The sequence below is a fragment of the Nothoprocta perdicaria genome, unplaced genomic scaffold (assembly GCF_003342845.1).
Source record: "Nothoprocta perdicaria isolate Ctin4 unplaced genomic scaffold, notPer1 scaffold_66, whole genome shotgun sequence".
NCBI lineage: Eukaryota > Metazoa > Chordata > Aves > Tinamiformes > Tinamidae > Nothoprocta > Nothoprocta perdicaria.
The window spans coordinates 496,743-518,527 of NW_020455932.1; the positions used below are offsets into that span (position 1 = coordinate 496,743).

Here is a 21,785-nt window from a genome sequence, read left to right on the forward strand (position 1 = left end):
AGCAGCGTCCTGGCAGGCTGTGAATAAACTGCAAACACCAAGAAGGAAAGGCAAAATGAACCACCGAGCTAGATAGGAAACTTGTACAAGCGATAAGGAGGAGGTTTTATCTGATGAGCAAGAAGTCACACGGATGAAAAGAGCTTCTGCTTTCTGTAGCTAGCCTAGCAGTGAAATAGCATTTATGGTAAAAGGGAGACGACCGGCTTCGTAAAGAGAGGTAGGGTAAAATGTCAAAATTTGGCCTCTCCAGCTCTCCAGGGTAAACCAGCTTCTGCTACCCACCCAAATCCAACACGCACAACGTGGTTGTCCTGGGGACACCACCACAACGGCCATGAAGCCAAGCCATGGCTTGTGCCTTGCAAACTCCTAATTCATCGCAGAGTTACAAGGGTAAAACAAACAAATAAGCAAACTTAATTGCAACATACATAAGCAGACATACTTGCACTGGAGACGAGTAAATTGCCAATGAGTGGAAGCATCAACCAGTCCTATCAGGCTGTGCTGCACCTGGCAGATGTTCCCTTAATTTGGAGGGGCCAAGAACAGGAGTTTTTAGTTCATCCCAGTATTTTCATTCAATGCCTAGCTTATTCCAAGCTAGGAGACCAGCTGGCTGCTGTAAAACACATTTCCATCCTTTCAATCTGTTCTAGTGAAGTAGGTATAACCACAGAAGTGACCTAGTAACCCTAGAGCCTTGGAGGACTTGGTGACCAAGCGATTGAGGTCACCTCCTAACAAGGGCAAATGCTTCCTCGGGAGATTTCACCCTTTTAAATGCTAAATGCAATTCGAGAAAAATACTTTTTCCTTTAGGCATCCAGCACGTTTAAGGCGTTGTACTCTGGTGGCACAAGATAAAAATAAAAGCCAATGCATTTTACTGCATTTTGCCTCCTACGCAGTTTGACACACATCACACACACGCAAAATCCATTAGAAAACAAGTATCATTTGTTATTTTCACTCACAAAAAAATAGAAAACCTTGTGTTTTTCAGAAGCAATGTAAATATTTAAATATAAATGCATGGAGAACATAAAAGTCAAAGGAACACAGCCTAACAACAACCCGCACATGGGGATCAGCTTGCAATTTGGAAAAGACCTACAAAACACTAAAACACAACACAGAGCTAAAACTGCTCATTTAAACCCCTGCTTCCCACAGGGTAATTTCAATTTTGATCAAAAACAGTGATTTAAAATAACCTGTGACCAAGATCATAGTTAGGCTGCGGTGGAGCCTCCAAAGCCGCCTGCTCCCGGCTCCAGCTCCAGGGATTTTCCGCACAGGCGGCAGGGAGGGAAGGGCTGCGGTTGCCTCTGCTGCGACACGGCTGCAGCTGAAGCGCCCGAATCCAGCACCCGCAGCAAGCTGGTGGGTGCTGCAGCCACCAGGCCTTCCCCGCCAGCAGGGAGAGGGGAAAAAAAAAATGGGAAAAAAAGAAAAGGAAGCGTTAGAGAGAGCCTCTGGGAGTACTGCAGCTGGCAACGCTCACGCTCGGTGCACAAACGCTTGCACAAACAGAGCATGGGATGCTCTCCGTGCTGCCACAGGTAGAACCACTACATCAGCAACCTGCATGTCCTCCCAGGAGCAATGCTGGAAAATAAGTCTGGAGATAACTGCCAAAGCACAGATAAAACCCGTAAATCAGGGATGTGGAGAAGAGGATGCTCTGAGCAACCCGGGGGACAGGAAGGGCTTTCCCACCAGGGAGGACCCCGGGATAAGCTTCCCACTCTGCCACTTAAGACATCCACAGCCCCTGGCTACGCAGCCATCACAAGCACTTCCACCTCATTTCTGGCTTCTCTCCCACCCTCAACCTGTTCTATGTGTGTAGAAAAAATCCACACATCCAAACACCCAAATCTCTCCTTTTTAAAGGTATCACCACAGGCACAAGTAACTCACTAGATCAAGATAAATATATTCTAAAGCATCACAGGAGATACAGTGCAGCTAAAAGTATTATAAAAAATCCTGCAAGATTTAAAGAAAATAAGCGCTCACGTGTGCAGCAGGGCTCAGCGTGGGTTCGTTATGTGCCGGCTCTCCTCATGGTACATAAAACTCATTACCAAAAGTAGTTATTTATTTCTGCAAGTCAAGATCTACGGCAGATTTGCAGTTTTTTGCCAGGCTGCAGCACAACTGCTCTGTATCCCGATGGGAAATCGCCGAGCGGAGACTCCGGGGCCACTTTGCAAACGCTCCGGCTGCATCTTTGGGCCCGACGCTCCTCCCTGTTGTCACCAGGCTGATCTCAGGGAACACTAAACACCTGCTTTGGATGAGAGGATTAGGCTACAGGCATGAGCGAGCGCTGGAGACCGGCTTCTATGAACATAATTTACTTACACGCCTCTTATTTGCCATTTTTCACATCAGCTATTCCTCTGCCGCGGGCGGGCTGCCACTTCAAGAGCATTTTCCGCACCGCATTTATCACCCGGCTGCACGTTTCCCGGTACAAAACATGCTTTTGGACAGGATATGATTGGAAAAAAGCTCCACATCGAGGGTGGGAGCGGGAGGCGAGCGGCTGTATTCAATTCTGCTGCTCATTAAAGCATTGTTGGAAAAATGAAGAACTGTAAATCTAGTTCACTGCCTTTGCCCATCAACTTGGTCAACTGGAAACAGACTTGAGGAGGAGGATGGGGAGGTTAAAAGCCCTGAGGACACCTTGCTCTGCTTTGTCTCCAGCTTTGTTTGCCCGCTTTATAGACTAATGCTCTTTACAGCAAAATAAATGATGATAAATAATTACAAGGAGCATTTCTATGGCAAGGGGCCAAGCAGTCATCTTGCTCCTTTACACCATGAAACCACTTCAAGGGTAATTAACAGCATGTTTTAAATACGCTTTGAAACACTAGCCAGGATGCTGAACCCAGCCTAAGAGCCCACAGCACAAGAGCTCGGCAACTACTCGGGCGTAAAGCCCCGAGTTTGGGAAGTTTCACAAAAGATTTCACAACTGCGTTATAGCTCGTCACGCCACCTTCTAATTATATGGTTAAACCCATTTGCATAATCAGATGCAATTACACTAATTGCATATATAAGCAATAATCAACTAAAAAAATTACTCTGAAGAGAAAGTTTCTGCTTAAGGAAATTCCTTTAAGGAGAAAACATTGGTGCTGCTGACGCCAAGCGCTATTGCCATTAAGGGCTCCAGGACGTCGCTTGCCAGGGCGCAGCCACCTCTTCTCTTAACCATGCAAGGACGGCCCTGAGGAACCGAGGAGCCGTCCTGTCCGTTTGTCCTCACGTCCTGGCTACAAACTACCTCTGCACAGCAGCTTTGGGGCACACTTTGCAGCAGACGCAGGTTATCTGTGGGAGCGGCTGGGTTGGTCACTTCTGTTTAGGTCTTTTAAAGCTGCTTTCTCAGGGAATGGGTGCTGGAGTTAGTTTTACCTTGCAGGCCATTCCAGGGAAGGATCAAGGAGAGGTGTCCCATGTGTCCCATTGGTGTCACCTCCGGCAACGCCAAGCGCACCCACTTGACCCTGCACTGTCACCCCATCACCACAACACCCTGCTAGGACCCTGCCCCTGCCCTCCGCAACGCCCCAAGCACTGATTATAACAAATCCCATTTAGCCTTGGGACAAGGGACATGCAAGTCTTGCAGGGCAAGGACGGCAGGACCTGGACTACATGGGCAGTGGGTGCAGAATTGGATCAGTGCAGGGGGCAGAGGCTCTCAAGGCTGAACCTGAGCAGGGAAGAGGAGGAAGAGGAATCATCCTCGCAAGCGGCAGGGCGAGGGGGCCACAGAGAGCACAGCTTGCCAGGGGGAGCGTTTTGACAGCTGGCGAGGGGGCACATCAGAAAATAACCGCAAAGGCACCAAGTTGGAGAGGCTGGTGTTGTTTTTAAAACATTAATGAGCAAGGCAGAAGATGGACCCTGTTGATTCACGAGCAAAATAAGTCATTGGGAGATAGGGAGTCTTTAATAGTTGAGGTCTTTGTTGCAATAGAGTTTTTCACAAGTCTGAGCTGCAGGAAGGCAAATGGCAGGTTAAAGGGGCAAGGGCTTTGGAGCTGCTCCAAGGGAAAGGGTCTCCTTGTGGATGAACCAGCATCTGCCACAGTCCCTAACGATGCTGCCCGGAGGGTGATGCAACTGGAAACAGGCTGAAACGAGAGTTAGGAGGAGCTCAAGGGCAGCTCTGTTCCTTGCAGCTCCTGGGCACCTGCAAAACAGGACACGGCACCAAGCCAGCCCGGAGCACGGGGAGCCTCACGGAGCACGGAAAGCAGAAGAGAAACATGAAGAAATGCCTGCCCTGCAGGAACACGGCAGCGCGTGCTGTGTTTGCATGAGCAAACGCGGCCTCCAGTGCTCTGCCATCGAGCCAGCACATCCTGCTCCTTTGCAAGGCAAATCCACGGCAGGCACAACAGCCGCCCGCCACAGAGCGCCTTGCACAGGGATGGATGTCCTTGTCTGCAACATAACCTTGTAACTGCAAGGCTCAGGTTGTCTTAAAGCAACCCCGAGACACAGCAGTGCATTTCCTCACCGGACAACGTCTGGCACTGTGCTAGCAGTGACTGCCACAGCCCACCCCAGCACGCTCAGAGAGGTCGGAGGCTGAAGGCACCTCTGGAGGTTGCCCAGTCCAATCTCCCACGCAGAGCTGGGCTGTGGAGCTCTGAACATCTTCAAGGATGGAGGCTCGCAGCCTCTCCGGGCAAGCTGCTCCCATGTCCAACCATCCTCACAGCAAGAGTGTCCTCCAAAAGAGACTTTCTGCTCATATCACCACATAGGAGAGGGACAAGTTGGGCAGCACGAGGACACCGGAGCTTCCCTCTTAGCAGGCTGAGCTTGCTCTGATGAGCTCAGCGTGGCCAGATTTCAAGAGAAAGACACACAAAGGAGGTGTTGTGCAAGTGCAGTGCCCAAGGACACGTGGCTGCCCACACGCTCCTGCCTCACCTCAGTGGCTGGACACCAGCCCAGGGCGGCTGAGGCTTCGGGCAGGGTCTGGGCTCTGCTGCGGCCTCCCTGCAGCCACCTCCACGAGCCTCAAACATCTGGGGTCTCCTCCTGCAGGCACGGGGATGCCCAGACTGCCAGGAGGCAGCAAACCTCCGCTTGCCTCCTGCCAGGTGAGCCTGCAGGAGCCGCGCAGCAAAGAACAGGTTTGCTGGTGCACAGCAGTCACACGGCGTTGCTTGCAGCCCACCCAACAAGGGGCTCCCAGTTGCAGAGCTGCAAAACCTCCCCATTGCTCACTCCGCAAACTACTGCTTTTTCCTCCGGTTTCTGCTCTGCAGCAAGCCCGAGCAGTGGCTGCGATGGACATGGTTCAAATGCGTGAGCTTGGGAGGAGGGAAGGGAAGCAAGCGCACGCAGTGCAGCCTGGCAGCATTTCCCTCGGCGGCCTCTCACAAGCTCACATTGATAAACATTAACCTTAGTGGCTTATCTACCTCCCAGATAAAGAAGCAAAAAACCCCCAGCTTTAGTTGCCTTTGAATGATCTGGAGGTGTTTCAGGGATGGCGTTTCAGGGAAGCATTCCTGCACCTCTCTTGGTCCATACGAAGCCCCAGCGCCTCTCTGGGAGCACTCAGAGCCATCAGGGAAGACAGAGCGACTCGAACTTCTGCCTTCAAAGCAGTGAGCTGCTTGCACATGGATAACCCCAGCCTCTGCCTTCCTCACATCTTGAAAAGCCCACGGACTTTGCGTCAAGACCTCGGTTGACCCGCACACAAGTCAGAGACGGCGCCGGCAAGGCCACGGGCACAGCAGGAGCGGATCGGAGCAGTGGCGATCCCGCCGGAGCCTGTCCCCGGGCTCACCCGGCATGCGCAGGCAGGAGCCGCGCGGCCCCGCGCGCTGCCCCTCGGCCTCTTTGAAGCCGTGAGCTCTCGAGGCCAAGCTGCGCTCGCAAAGCTGCAAGGTCGGCAGCGGGGATCACTGCTGCGGCTGCACCGGGGCGAGAGCGGCTCCGCCACGTGGCTGCGATGCTCTTGCAGCGAAGGGACTGAGGACCACGCGCTGTCGGGGCAGCGCCTAGGAAAAGCTTTGGGGCAGAGTTTCCAGGGGCAGCGCCTAGGAAAAGCTTTGGGGCAGAGCTTCCAGGGACAGCTGTGCTTGGAAAAGTGGGTGGGAAAACCTCCTCCAGACACCCTATTGGCCCCACTGTGATGGAGTCTCTGAGCTTTCAAGGGCCTGCTACAAGGGTAGGGAGCAGGAAGGAACGAACACCCTACATCTGGGAATGGGGATGTGGTTTCCAAGTGTCCCCTGTGCATTACTCACATGTCTGGCCACAGAACACGGCAAAGGGGAAGAGAAAGTCTAAACCTTGTGTGCAGGGCCAGCTGTGGGGGCAGGTTTTGCTACCAGGGCCCATGTGAAAGCGTTGTTGGCTCCCAGCCCAAGTGCCAGCACCTGCAAGACCCGGCTTAGAGCAATTCCTCTGTGTCCCCGGGCTCACTGCTCAGCTCCTTGCCAGCAAAATGCTTCACCGTGTGGCCCCACAGCTTCTCAGGGACACACTGGAGCAGGAACAGCTCCAAAGCGTGCAGCGATCCTGCCCTGGCACCTTGCCTTTTGCAAGGGAGAGACCAATGCCAGACCTGGGAGAGTTTGTACAGCGCAATGTTTGCTTTTCCCTAGTTCTCCAATACTGTCCACTTGCTTAACCAGGTGCACATTTCCGAACCATCAGGTTTTAAGGTAGCTTCGGTGAGGGAAAATACACTTACAAATCAGTTAAAGATGAGAACAGTGGGGTTTTGTTTGCACAGCAGACTCGAGAGGTTCAGGCTCCATCTGAGGATGCTTTCATGAGCTGTTGGTGGTGGAGAAATCCTGTTGTAAGAGTCACCTCATACTTGCACCTAATCACAGATTCCCTGAAGTAACCAAAGAGCAAAACTTGGGCAGTCTGATTGGAAGCATGAGATCATCGAGCCTGACCAGGAAGCAAAAAGTAGAATTAATGAATTAATTTGCAAAACCCAGGCTGAGCTCCTGGGATGCACCTGAGCAGCCAGATGGAGCTAGTTCATCTTCCATCCCCGAACCCAGCCCATCACCTTCTTCCCCGTGCCCTCAATTCCGCTGCATTATCTTCCCTCCCACGTTCATTCCTTTTTTTAGGCACTTTCCAAAACATTAGCAAAGGCGGGGAGGTGGGAATTTTAAGCACATCTCTACCCATGCCGCTCTGGAAGCGCCCAGAGAGCAGCTGATTCCACGGGTGACTAAGACATGAGTCATATGATGAATAAGCACGGCAGCTCCAGGAGGCTCCCTCAGTCCATGAGGAAATCCAGAGCCCTGTCTTGGCAAAAAAAAAAATCACTCATCCATTTTGGGCATCAATGCAGCAGCCAGTTAACAGTCAGCTCCAGGTTGGGACACCAGCTCCTTCCAACCCCAAAGCTACGCTTTTACCACTAAAGGACCCCATGGATATGGGAAACATTCCATCTCAGAGCTGGAGGAAGGTGATCCAGGGGTTCTAGGGGTTTGCTTGGAATGAAGAAAGGCTCCTGCCCCAAGCCCCCGGCTGCAAAGTTAAGAACAAACCCCTCAAGGGCTGAGCTGTCCAAAAGTGCCACCTGCCCCTGGACCTGCTGCTCAGAGCACTGCGGGATGCAGCCAAGGCACCTTCCTCGCACTCACTTTTTAAACAAGAGCCCTTGCAAGGCATTAACTTCTAACATTTCATGGCTGCTGAGGGAGCCTTTTTACATACAAGCCTTCATACGTGTAAAGCAGTCACCATGCATGTTTGAGAAAAGCTGAGATCAAGAAGGGAGGAGGAATCTTTGGCTGTAAGCAGTGGATCGTTTGTCCGTGCGCGGGCAGGTGTTTTTCAGCCTGGTTCATGCAGCTCTGTGCTGCCCTGCATTTTGTGCCACCTTTAAATCCTGCTACCTCCATCCTCTGCACCTTCACTTTGATGATCTGCCCTTCCCATGCTGGTACTCATCGCATTCCCAGAAAACCTCAGGCAGCCAGAGCACTTGTGGTCCACACAGGAGATGCATTGGCCTGGCTAAAGACTTGGGCTCTTGCCCTTGCTTCCAGCTGCTGATTTCTCCCTTCCCCTTACTACAGTTTGTCACTGAGGCAACAAGATCTTCAAGTTGGGGTCTTTCACAGACTGTACCTCCACCTCGCCTTGGTGATCCCCAAGTAGGAGCTCTTAGATGCAGGATCCATCCTGTGCAAGGTCTGCTGCGAGGCTCAGCAGACATCTCTCTCCATGGGCAAACAGAAAGCCCTAATATTGGCACAAGCAGAAAAGAGCTATTTGCAAAGCTAGCTATTTGGGGAACACGGAGACAAAGCAGAACATCTTTGCATGTGCCACCAACCCAAAAAGTCTATGTGTGTGCCTATGTATATTAATGTATATTCGTATTTATTGAGTGCTAGTGGCATAAGCAGCACTCTGATGCCATGGTGACGGATGCTCTTGCAAAACCTTAACATAACAGACACAGATAAACCTGAAGGCAATTAGAAAAGCAGTACAGCTTGTGCTTACACCATCCACAGCCACTATGAAAGGCACAAAAAAATTAACACTCACAGAAAGAGACCAAAACAAACCCTCTGATCCAGTTTCAAACAGATTGTTGGGGCTCTTGGAAGGCTCATGCCAGCCCCTGCAAGCCACGGTGGCCCAGGGAGACCAAGAGGAAGGCTCGTGGGCAAGGGGCTCACGGCACACACAGGGACAAGTCTCCACAGGAACGCTGGTAGCTAAGCGGGGAGCAGGAGTGACAGCGTGACAGTAAACAACGCCTTGTGCTCCTCATTGGGTGTCAATCACATTCCTAAAAAAAACCCCAATTTCAGTTAAACATACTGCTGCTGCCGCCTCTGCACCAAAAGTTATTAATTCCACAAAAAGTATTTTCCTACGTCTTCTCATGGACTCCACCTGCCTTTCCAAGTCTCCTCACTCCTCGCCCCCTGTGAGAGCAGTCACTTAAGGACTTTTTTGCCCCTAATTGCAGCATTTTATGAAGACAAAGTGGGGAACTTCAGTTCCTAAGGACTGTCTCTCCAGGTCACCGCTCAGCCTCCTGGCTGGCACCGGCGCAGGTGGCCCAGCTCAGATAACTGCAGCACTAGGTGGGGAAGGAGATGTCCCCACTGCAACCGAACAACCCAACAGCATCACAAAACCCACCAGCCGACCCCCTGGCACACGGCATCCCACTCCTGGAGGGACAAGCCGCGCTCCCGACTGATGTCACTTCACCACAAGTCAGACAAGTGAAGCATCCCTTGTGCCTCTGGCCAAAACGGGGCCATCAGCTCCTTGCCCTGGGGCCAGCTCCCACCAGCTTCCAAGGAAGCACAGAGCGGTCCTTAGCCTTTGCTTCATCTCCCAACTTCCATAAACCACCAATGGCTCCTCCAGGGCTCAACCGGGTCCAGTGCCAGCCTATACACCTGGCCTGGGGGAAGTTTGCAGAACCATGGCACTGGTCTGAAGGTTTCAAGCAGTAATTCATCAGCTATAACAATAAATAATGTAAGTGATTGCAAATGTTTGCTCGTTTCCTGAACGTCTTGCATAAATATCCAACCAGTAAAGCATGCTTAGAAAGGGAAAGATGCAAGTTCAAAGATGACTCTGTGCTATTTACTTAAAATAGAAAATCCAGCAGCAGAAACACAGGTTGGGAGGTAATGGGAATCTGAAAGCTCAGAGGTGTTCTGAACTCCCAGGGCTTGATCCTCGTGTTTGTGCCGAGACACGTGCCTTGCCAATGCTCTTCCTTGCAGGGATGCTCCCAGAGCCACATCCCCAGCACCCCACTGTCCCCATGGCCAAGCTCAACAATCAGCTCCCCAGTCCTGATAAAAGGAAGTGGCAAAAAAAACCCCACCCTACCTTAATATTGCGGCTGGCACCCAATCCCTTAACCCCGCGCAGAGGGGTACTGCTCATTTCCACAGAGGAGCGAGCTCGCGTTCCTGCCCGGCTGCGGCGCGGAGCCGCAAAGCCTCTTTCTGCGCCGCGGTGCCCAGGTGACCGTTTCCAAGGGATTAGCTGCTGCCGCTTTTAGTTCCGTAAAGGGTTTAGCTCCGCTCAAGCCACGCGCTTCCCAACCCTGCAGTCTTGGGAGCCCGAGCGCCAGTAACAGCGACCACGGCTCAGGGTGGGGACACTCCCGTCCCAGGGGAGACCCCCATTACATTGTCCCCACCAGCTACTTCCAGTCACATAAAACCAATCCTGCTTTAAGCCTCGCTTGTGTTTCCAGTCCTAACTAAAACTTCCCCAGCTGCCTGCTCCAGCCTCTGGAGCAACCTCTTGGGTTCTCATCAGCGCCAGGGTGAAACGCTCCTGTTTTGGATCCTCTTCCTAAACTTGGCAACTATGAGGGGAGCTCATGTTTTCCCTGTTGCTCTTAAAGAGGGCCGGGGGGTGGCTGGAAAGACTGTTGAAGCCTTGAACATCCAGGATAGGAAACTCTAAGCTGCTGCAGCCCTGGAGACAGCTCTTACGAGCGCAAGATGTGAAGGTGCATTGAAAGAGGACAGTGAGGAGGCTGCGGGAGACGCTCCAGGCACTTGGAAGAACCACAGAGGTAGCTTTTACAAGAAGGAAGCAAGGGGAAAATAAAAAAGCAAGTCTGAGGGCTGAAAACACATTTCCAAGCAGTTGGCACGCTCTAAAATTAGTGTTGCAACGAATCTGTTCAGCCAGCACTTATTGGCCACCCTGAAGACAAGGATTCAAGCAAGCCCTCTGCAGCACAAGGGTGAGGGGCTTGCTGGGCTCACGGCTATCTCCAGCACAAGGAGGCAGCAACCAGCTACTCTGCTCTTCCTCACGCTCTTCCTCGAGGACTGCATGGTCTGGAGACTCAAGCAGCTTGGCCACATCACAAGCCTGTGCCGGGATGGGCATCATGGATGCACAGGATCAGTGCATCCCCGTGCTTAGCACTGGGCTCTAATGCCTCCTGCCCCTGCACAGGGCTAGTGCAGATGGCCAATGACACTGCAAGGGCAGGGATGTCTCCAGCAAGTGTCCCCTGCACCTAATCTAACACCTCCCTTTCAAGCATGTATGCAGTGGCTAGAGGTAGCACTCCGGGAGGCTCAGGACACACATCACTACCTTCAAAAAAGCTCCCAAGCCTGGTCCTGATTCAGGACAGGGTCACCAAGGAGGGCCGGGTGTTTCACTCACCTCCAGAGCATCAGAGAGATTTCAGGCAGCCCCATATTACCATGCAGAAAGGCAAGAAAAAGTCACCCCTCTCTCCCCCAGCTGCCTCTTCAGACTCTTGCTCGCATGGATGTGATTCACTAGAGCTGGGTTTAATATAAACTCCTGAAACAGATTGTTTGGCTGTTATGTAAATGCAGTAAATGTTAAAAAGCTAGAATAAATCGGCGAGGCAGCTACCGTAACCAGCTCTTCAGAGACACGTGCACAATTTAAAAAAAAAATAAGAAAACAAAAAAAAGAGTTAATAAGAGTGGCAAAATAAAAACAAATAAGGCTCTCGGGCACCTTCCAGTGCAGATGGTTGTGGTACCTCCAGAGGAGAGGTGGGCACTGCTTCTGCTAACACCATTGCACCCAGCTGCACGCAGGCAAACGACCCCGAAGCTGATCTGCAAAGACCAAGCTGCCCCACCTGCGCAAAACGCACGCCAGCCTCCTTGCCATGCCGTGCAAAATGGCAATGTGGTCACAGGGAGACTGGGACTGCAGACGTGAGGTGCTCCACAGGAGCTGGACGTGGAGGTGCTGGGTCCCACCCCACTGCCCCGGGCGCCTGCTCACTCCTGCTGAGCAGGGGGGCATCTGCTGAAGCCAGAGGAACCTTCTGCTGCCACCGACGTCAGCCAACCGGCACAGGAGCAGATTTTAAAATTTGCAAACACAAGTGCTTCTACCCGAAACCTCGCTGCAGAATTTTAAATAGTCTACAGGCCAAAGGATTAGTCAGAAAAAAAAATATCTGGCAAATAATCTGCAATAATAAGCAAAACCAGAGCGCATCACCATCTGCTCGCAGATGCCTCCTAAGATGGAAATAAGGAGCCCTCGTATTAAAGCCTTCACTTTGTATCTAACTGGTGATAACCCAGCTCTTATATTCCAAATGCTCTTATAGTAAATTAGTCACAAAAAAAGGAGACAGACAGAATTTAGGGTCTTAAATCACAGCATTGGAATTAAATGCACATCGTTTAACCAGGTCACACAGTTCAAGCCAACCATCTACTCAGACCGGGAGGCTGCTCCGGTCACCTCTGCGGAGCACCAGTCACTGCACAGAAGGGAAACCGAAGCAATCCGAGCTCTATTTAATTAAATATAGTCTGGGAAAGTCTCTGCTTTTGTTAAACACCGCCTCAAAAGAACAGAGCTGACTAATGTACTGGTGGGGAAAGCACACTCTTAACTACAAGCTATTATTACTATTACAGGTTTAATATCAAAATGGTTCACTCAGCCTGCAACATTACACTGGAGTAAACGCCGCCAGCCTTGGCAAGGAGCAGGGAGACTCCAGGTCTGCGTCTCCAACAGGGCTGGGAGATGGGTCCTGCGTTGTAGGAAGGCATCATTTGGGACAGGAGACAGCCCTGCACCAGGGCCAGGGAAATCAGCAGCACACATACACAGGCTCTTAACCACCCAAACCTCTGCAAATGATAATTATTAACAATCTGAGACTTCTGAGAAACTATGGAATTTAAGTCTTTAGCAAAAAAAGAATCTCTTCCTCCTCAAGTTGAAAAACAAACCCTTTCTCGGCCTTTTATTTGCCAATTAAAGGCATTTATTGTATTCAGATCTCATTTTTTGGTGCATAATGTTTTACGCATCTGTTTGATTAAAAAAGAACGCACCAACCCAGCTTCATTAAGCTAATTAAACACATTCAGCCATTAGTTAATATTCTGAAGCACTTCCTAATTATTCTTCCCAGTTATTAAATCTCATGCAAGAATTATGCTTTCTCCTTTGCTACGCTCTTCATTAGCCAGCGCCCAAGCCCACTTGAAATCACCCACTCTGTAACTCTGAAGACCCCAGGGTCTTCTAAAAGCTGAATTTCTGCACTAAGCCCCAGTCAGGTTGGCTACCTGAACCTCCAATGTGTTGGGGGCTGAGAACAGGAGGGCTAATGAACCAGGGGCAGCTTCCCACCTTCCTCTCCCCATTGCATCCTTCTACGCCACAGCCTCCTACCCCTCATCCATGTCCATGCAAACTTGACCATGGGTGACAGGGTGAGGGACAGCAGATGTACAGCTTGCCTTTTACAAGGAGTCCACATCCAAGAGGAAATTAGGCTAAAAAAACATGAACTCTCCCCCTGTCTTGCTCTGTCTTTAAAGAAGCTCCACTTTACACACTCCTAGTCCTACCTCCCAGCCCCAACACCACCAGGATCTCCCATCTCAGGTAAGCAATGCTGATGAAGCTTTGCATTCACGTGCATTCCCAGCACAGCAAGGAAGCAAGATGTGCAGTTTGATGCAGGCTGCACAAAAGCAATCTTCTCCTTATGCAGCCCTGCTTTGCCTTGTCTTAGCATCTAGAACGTCACAAGTCCCTAGGTGCTCTCAAGTGAGAGAAAACAGACAGATTTTTCTCAGGTATAACTGACAGTTACGCTGGCAAGAAACCACTCAGTTGCAATTTAAATTGAAAATAGCAAGAAATAAAGAGGTTGCTGCAGCTTGACACTGGCTGACCTGGGACCTGAGCAGAGCCCCGCTGACACTTTTTCCTCTAGGCCCATCTGTTCTCCTTGATTCACACTGTAATTAGCTTTCCTTTTTTGATAGCCAGGCAAAGAGCCTCGTCCAGCACTTGAAAATATGACCAGGTTATTACAATGGTTCAACAGTACCAACTGAGAGCTCACTGCGCTCAGTGCTGCAAAACACACCAGGAGGTGGACTAGTGCTCCAAAAAGCCTCCAATCAAAGCCAGCATTAGAAAGGGCTTTAAAGAGCGATTCCCAAAGAGTTAGTGCTTTTAAACTGGACCCCCTTGGAAGTCTCCCCCATTTGGTACCCACATCAGCAGCCCTCAGCAGGGTTTGTAGGAGGCTTATGGAAAAACAGCAAGAACATCCTATGGAATGATGAGGACTTCAGTTTGAGGTGCAAGTTTTCAGAAGCTTGAGCATCCAGTTGCTTGGCATTGCATCAATAGGTGGATCGGACTACTAGATTCTCAAATAGAAGCTGGCCATTCAATAGGTGGATTATACAACTAGCTGTGAAAAATCAAAGCTGGAAGTCTTGCTCTTCCTTTCATGTCTTCCAGGCTTGGAGCCTTTCAAGTTCAAGGTTTCCAAGAGGTCCCAGTGACGGAGGCATTTCTTGCAAATCCTCCTTAAATGAAGGAACAAGGATCCCACTGAGATACAGGACTCCAGGTCTTAAAGACACCCAAACATCGTGCACTTCATACCAGTCACAGCCAAGCTGGAGGCACCAGCCACACATCGAGCACTTCATCCAGCTCCAGGAAACCTGCCCCTGGAGCAGCACAGAGTGAAAGTGCTCCAAAAAGCTGCAGGCAAGTTGGGGTGCCCAGCTCCCCCTTCCCTTTGCAGAGACACAGCTGTTGTTAAGTCTTTTCCCTACTAGGGCAAAAAGCTGACAGAGAAGGATGCTGCAGTCAGACGGCCATCGTTCACAAACACGTAGCAGAAGGAACATCCCTCCTCCAGCTCGCTCTCCTCATTTCCAAGCTTTTTGCTCCCATTAAGATGATGTCTGCAGCCCAAACGCATTACAACAGAATATTTGTTCTTAATTCCCCCCTTGGGTGATGCGCTGACCCTACTGAGAACTATATTTAAATGCGCAATTTCCTGGCTAGGCTCATTTGTGGTCCTTCCCCACCCCCCGGATAACTCTGCCAGTCTGGCCCAGAATCCAATTAGCTAGTAGTACCCTTTTAAATCAAAGGAATTAAAGAAAACAATTCTCATCAAACAAGAAAAATAAAGGATTTTAATTACATCATTCTTATTATATGTCTAAATACTCAAAACTCCCAGACTCTCTCTGGGAGGTGGGCTTGAAAGACTAGAAAAATCACAAGTTTCCAGGAGAGAGACAAAACTGCAGGCAGAACAAGCAGCCTCCCAGCAGTCTGCCCTCCCTAATTACCAGCCACTTGCCTGGTTTAGGGCTCTGCGGAGGCAGGCGCAGGCTGCCCGGCTTGCAGGGCATGGACAACTGCTCCACAGCATCTCCAAGGGAGGCTGCAGGCCCCACCGCTTCCCTGTGCATGCGAAACATGACCGCAGTTTGGCTGGTTTTAGTGCAGAATGGAAGAAACCTCCTTGCACGAATGTCACCTCCACATGCCCAAGAAGATTATAGTTGCAGTTACCAGAAGGGTCTAAAGTGAAGGGAGCCAGAGCCCAGGGACGCTTTGGATATCCTAGCCTTGGGCGCATCAACCAAGAGGGTTTCTCCAGCTGTTCCGACTCGAGAGGCTTCTGGGCACCTGTGGGGACCCTCCTGGACTGCTCCTGTTCAGCAGCCTCTGGTCTGGGCTCCCTGCCCACATCCAGGAGCTGCTCAGCAGAGCACCATGACACATTCCCGTCTGGTGGGTCCCTGCGCAGATGTCCAGCCTGAGGATGGAGCTGGGCAGGGCAGGAAGAGCCGGACACTGAGACATGGAGGCTGGAAAGCAGCAGGAGGGTGGGATGCATCTGTGCCTTGAAGGCAGCCAGATAAGCACCTCAGCCTGGACACCAGCGTTTCCCAGTATCCACTTATCAAAAAGGCTGCTTGAAAGGCACACGAGACACCCAGCCTCCTGGGGAGAGCTGGAGGGGGCTCCAGCCTCAGCCGGGGGCTCCTTGCCAAGGGAGTTGAGCCACAGCCACAGAAGCTCCTCGCAACCCCCGCAGCTCCCCACAGCCTCACAGACACCTTCAAAGGAGCCCAAACGAGGCTGGTTTTGCAGCAGGATAGGAACTCTCTCCAGGCAGCCAGCACTGCCAAAAAAATACATCAAAAACAATGAAATTTCTTCCGTGCCGACTGCTCGCACCGCACGCCCCTCCGGGTGCGCCTGGGCAGAGCTGCTGTCAGATCCTTTTGCACGGAGCCATCTCCTGGGGTATTTGCTCCTCCTCGCCAATGAGGAACTCGGAGCATCTCCTCCTCTCGTGCACAACTACCCTGACAGCTCTGCAGAGCTCCCCAAAGCACCAGGAGGCATCCCCACAGCAGAGCATCACCGTATCTCAGGTTACTAACAGCTGGGACACAGGAGGAAGGAGAAGGACAGCCGCTGTCTTGGGCAAAGAGGCTGCATTTCACAGCATGGGAACATTTGGGAGCAAGGAGGGATTCATTCCATACATGAAGAACATGGAATATTAGAGACTTTGTGTTTTTCCTTTCACGAGGTCTCACTGGAATAAGATCCTTGGCAATTAGCAGCAGCCTTCACAAACCTTCACCGGGTCCGGGTGTCAGCCAGCTCCCAGCTGAAAGGCAAAGGAGCCCTTCGGCCTTGTGTCCCCAGAGGCTTTGCACTTCGCTGATGCACATCTGGTGGCTTGCAGTTTCTATTGCTGTGACATTTCAAGCCTCAATTATCACCCAAGACCCAGGCGCACTCGGTGCTGCACAGCAAGAAGGAAGTTCCTGCAGGAAAGGCTTTGCTCTGAGCACAAGAAGTGTCGGAACCAGCAGACAGATGCCTGGGAAAGCACAGGGCAGACAGCACTGGCTTTGCTCATTTAATCATCTGGGTTCCAGGAGGATGTGCCCCAGAAGAATCAGAGGTGGGACATGCTCTTGTGCTCTCCTTGATGCTCCTGGGGTTGCTATTCCAGACAGCTGGCTCCTAAATGCAACGGTATTTGGGTTGAAAATTGCCACTCTCCAGCTCCATGGGAACAGCGAACTCTGAAAACCCAGCACTTAATGAAACAAGGCAAGTTTCATTCAGCAGTCTGACTTAAATCAATCTACCTGGCATTAAGGAATAGACTCCCAGCAACTGCTATGAATAAATCATGCCTTTTTACTATTGCTTCAAGCCGAATTACAAGCACTGCTCACATCAATACTGTATGAGAATGGAAAAAGCAGAAGCCTGATTATAGAAATATGCTGGAAGAGATGCCTGATCTTGCTACTGAGTGAACGCACTCACTTGTTGAGGCCAAGTAGTAACTTGGCCTGATTTTGGGCAGCTGAAAGCATTCAGCCCCATGAACATTACTGCAGGATAAAGGCAGGCAAACCTCAACAGCACCTTTAAGTGGTTTGGCCTGACCTGAGAGCACAAGAGACCCACAGTCTGTAGGAAAAGCAGCAGCCCAAGATGCTTTTGCTTCCTCATTGCACAGACACCAGAACAAGGCAGATACGCTTGAGAAATTCCTCAAAAGGGGATTCCACATCCAGGTAGCACTACAACTGCTGTCTCCCCAGGCTCTACAGAGCCATGCTGCATCCCTATGGGGATGGCAGCAATTTTCAGGAACAAAACTGTAGTTTGCCTCATCCAGGTCCTGCCCTCCCTCATTCACCCTGAGCTCACATTCATCCCAGGCTCCTAGCAAGGAGGCAGCTCCCACAGCTTCCAGTCACCAGCTGCATGGAGCACATCAAGAGCTCCAGAGGCAGGAAAAGCAGCTGCAGTGATGCCAGCACCATGGCAAGGATTAACTTGGGCTTCAGCAGCTCACCCAAGCTACTGGGATGAAAATAATCCCTGCATCTCCAGCTCTTGGGTTTTTAGGACTGCTTTCTACTCCATAATTGAGACATAATGTGCAGGTGGAGGGGTGAGGATGACAGAGAGCCACACTAAAGTCTTTTCTTTAGAAGAAGATTAACAGAAAACAGGCCTTTGTGTTAAAGTGTTTTAGCCCTGTATTTGCACAGCGTGCACAGACCCCTTAGGAGGCTGGTCCAACCTTTGCTGCATTCCCAAGGCTGCAAGTGGATCTGTGCCAGGCTCTGCAATAGAGGGTGGGTGGAAACGAGCCAAAGGAGGAGGACAGCAGCTCACTGCGGAGCTCTGTTCCACTATAGCACCTACATGCCACGGTTTAGTGCTAAAATCCAGATCACCAGAGTATAACCTCACACTCATGGGCAGGAGAAATTAGCACCAGTCACCAGCAGTTGATAATCCAACTGTTATCCCCACAGAAGCTGTTATTCAGCCTGGATCCCCACAGCACTTTCTCCTTCCCTTTCCCACTATGACCAAGCCTGCTTCTAGTTTAACACCCTTGCTAAACTCTCAGTGCCTGGGCCTCTCCGTAAATTGGAGGTCAAGCAGTTCAAGGTTACCAAGGAAATCTGCAGCAGGGGAAGCAGCTGAATTGCTCTTCCTCGCGCTAATTGCGCAGCCTGGGCACTGGGTCATCCTTCTCCCCTAAAGGCACCGCTCCTGATCAGCGTGCTCCGAGGAGCAAGGAAAGCAACACCACCAGCGCCAAGAATTTCTTCCTCTGCAGTTAGGAAAATACTGCAGAGATTGCAGTATTTATTAATACTCCCAGAGATGGGAGTCTCAGCCTGCAGCAGCCTCCAGGGCCACCAGGCACTGCCATTCAAGCCTTGTCCCTGTAAGGTCCCTCTGCAAGGCATGAGCGAGTAGAGACAAGCAATTGCAGGAGGCTGCACAAAATTCAGTGCAATACTGAGTTCATGTGTAATTTGGCGGTTGCCACTTGACACGGGGATCAGCAAGCAGGAGAGCTGGGCTTTAGTGGTTTTCCTGCTGCCCAGCAAGCTCTGCAGAGCGCAGCGTGGGAACAGGAGCAAGGGGAACGTTGCCTCCATCTCCGGAGGATGCACATTCCCGTGCGTCTCCGGCGGGCAGCGGCACCTCGCAGCCTCGCTGTTTACACTCGCACCCGTGTAATTAGAGCAGTTACTGTTAACTAGCTAACAACTCCACTGTAAACTCTGAACAATCCTGAAGAATTAATCATGCCGCAGTTCACAGCCTCCCCTGAGGCCTCACAGCCTCCCCTGAAAGCAGCCACCAATTTGCAGGAAGCGCCGAGGCAGCCCCAGAGAGTTGCTAAGTCAGTCCCACAGGCCTCCCAGCAAAAAGAACATCTCCCTGAGAGGAACTGATCCTAAAATAAGGCCTGCCCAGGGCAATAACCCAACAGAAACAAGCTCTTGACAAACCGCACCTTTATCATAAGGCATGAGTCAGCCCAGGAGCCTGTTGCCATCAACAAATAAAAGAGAGGGATTCATTCCTGAGCAGGTCCACTCCCTATGTCTGCAGGTTTCTGGGATAATGAGAAGCTCCCTGGTGCTATGCATGACAAATATTTATACTGCTCTCTCTGTTTCTGCCCGTATCACCCACGCCAAAAATAAAACTGAAGAGCGAGTTGGAACAGAAGAGTTTCTGAAGACTTGGCCTAGGAGGAAACGTGAGCAGGGAACTGAGCCTGCACACCTCCGAGCACACGACACCTCCGACCTCCTTGGTTGATGCAGATGCCTCATTCCTCCAGTCCAAAGATACAAGCCTCGAAACCATCACTGTAGCTTAACTACACAAATCAAAAACACCCAGCTTTCCAGAGACCAGGAAACGGGTGAGGCAGGAACATATGGACACATCACCCCAAATCACCCCTCTTCCACACATCCACAAAGCCGCAGCAGTTTCCATCTTTCTCTCTCGAGCTGGTACCCCCTCCCCATTTATCACTTGGGAATATTCCTTCCGTTTAGAGCATTCCAGGCTGTCCTTCTCAAGCACACCAAGCTTGGCTGCTGACTTAATTGAAGCACTCACTTGATTACCTGGCATTATTTGATACCATTCATTTATCTGCTGTCCCCAATTCTTTCATGCCTTATCTACCATAAAGATCACTAAATGCTGAGCTGGAGATGTGACCTGGGTTAAGTCAATAGCTACTTCTGTTGGCTGCCAGCATCCTCACTGCCTCTGCAGCCAGGTGTCCCCGTGGGTTCCCTTAACCACGTGTTTGCTGGGGACTGGGTCACGTTCCTGCCCGTTGGGCACCTGCTCCTCACAGCAAGTGGCAGCCAACACTAGAAAATCAGAGACTGAAGATCAGAGCTGCAGAAGAGGGGGTCGAAGCCATGAACAGAAAGATCCAAGAGGAGGAAGTCTGAGGACAAACACACATCTAGTTTCCTCCTCCAACCCCAACGCCAGGCGCTGCTCACACCAGGTCCTGCCTCCCCTGTCCTGCTTCCCAGGGTTTTGAGCTGCTGGACACATGCTGCCCATGGTTCCTCATCTGGGTTTTCAGGTGTAAAGGGCAGGTTCTCAGCAAGGCACAGTAATTGCTGGTATTGATTTCAGCTGGTATCAGACAAGCTGCCTCCACAGCTCCAGCATAGACCTCATCCTCACACAGAGCTCCCCACCAGCACATCCCTTCCCCTCCACAAGCTTGAGAAGTGCTCTGGAGCCCCAAACCACCCTAGCACCTCAGCCCCTTAGAGACACGCTCCCTAAAACCCCCTGTAAAAGAGGTTTGTTCTTCCTTCCTGCCTCTGATCCACTAGAGAGATGAGTTTGCAAAGGCTCCTCCATGGTCAGCACTGAAGCTTCAGGGAAGAGTCATCCTGCAGACAGGATGCTCCCTGTCCAACAGGGGCTGGCACAAGTGACCAGCTCCACATTCCCTTCCTTAACTTCAAGGGCAGCATGTGGAGGGGACACTGTGCCCTGGCTGAAGTGCAGGGTGATGAGCTGGACACGCTGCCACCTCTCTCAGCCAGCCAAGCTCTGAGCCACACGAGCTCCTGCAGCGAGTTACCTCCTTCCTCCCGCGCCCAGAGCGCTGCCGCATCCCCCCGGAGCCTCCCCGGGCCCGGAGCACGCCAGGATGGGAGGATGTTCCCTCCACAAGGGAGCGGAGGCCACGCAGGTGCTGGAAGGCTCCCTAGGAGGGTCCATGCTCCGGTTGCAGCAGTGCAGCAGAGAGGCTGCAAACGACACCTGGATCAGCATCCGGAGCAGCTGCACCACCAACAGCCTCTGTGACCCAGCTCTCCAGGCTCTCTCCCAGCTCCACGAGCTGCTGCCATCACAACAAATACACAAATCCCCATGCACAGAGCTCCGCACGCAGCAACTCCCATCCCTCCTGCGGGGGCAAGTTGAATCCCTCGGTATTTACCCTCGTGCCGCGCTACGAGCGGCTCCCACGGGGGCTCCCCCGGCGCTGCCCGGCGGGGAGGAGGAGGCCCTGGGGGCGCCCCAAGCTGCCCGCGCTCACCTGGGCTCGGGCTGCTCCGGCTCCGGTTGCTCCGGATTCTCCGCTCCGCTCCGGCGCTGCTCCCGGCGAAACTGCCCGGGCCTCGGCCTATCAGCGCGCCCCGCGCCGCCCAGCTCGGCCCCCATTGGCGGAGCAGGGAGCGGCTCCGCAGCGGGTAAATATTCCCCCGCGCGCGCGCGCCCATTGGCTGCGGCCGCCCGAGCCCCGCCCCGCTCCGGGGGTTATTGTTATTCTTATTGTTGCAATCATTATTAATGCTATTATTATATATGGACTGCATATATTAATTACTATATTAACAACATACTCCTATTAATAATGCCAATAATAATAATAATAATAAATCAATAAAATTTATAGCTGACTATACCAGGGGGATGTTGGCAGCCTAGGGCTGCTGGCTGGGCAGGGGGTCATGGGCCTGGCTATGGGGACAGGGGCTTTGGGGACAGGGCTTCGGGAATAGGGGCTTTGGGGACAGGCCGGGGGG

At 51.7% G+C, this 21,785-nt stretch overlaps 1 protein-coding gene across 1 annotated transcript in view; it reads right to left on the bottom strand.

Annotated features, from left to right (window-relative positions):
* The window catches only part of CAMKK1 (calcium/calmodulin dependent protein kinase kinase 1), a 49,340-nt gene extending 28,004 nt beyond the window's left edge, over nt 1-21,336 (bottom strand). The window contains exon 1 of the mRNA XM_026050177.1: nt 21,296-21,336. The gene's annotated coding sequence lies outside the window, so the exon portion shown is untranslated. The remainder of the gene's footprint in view (nt 1-21,295) is intronic.
* Nucleotides 21,337-21,785: the final 449 nt, after the last annotated feature.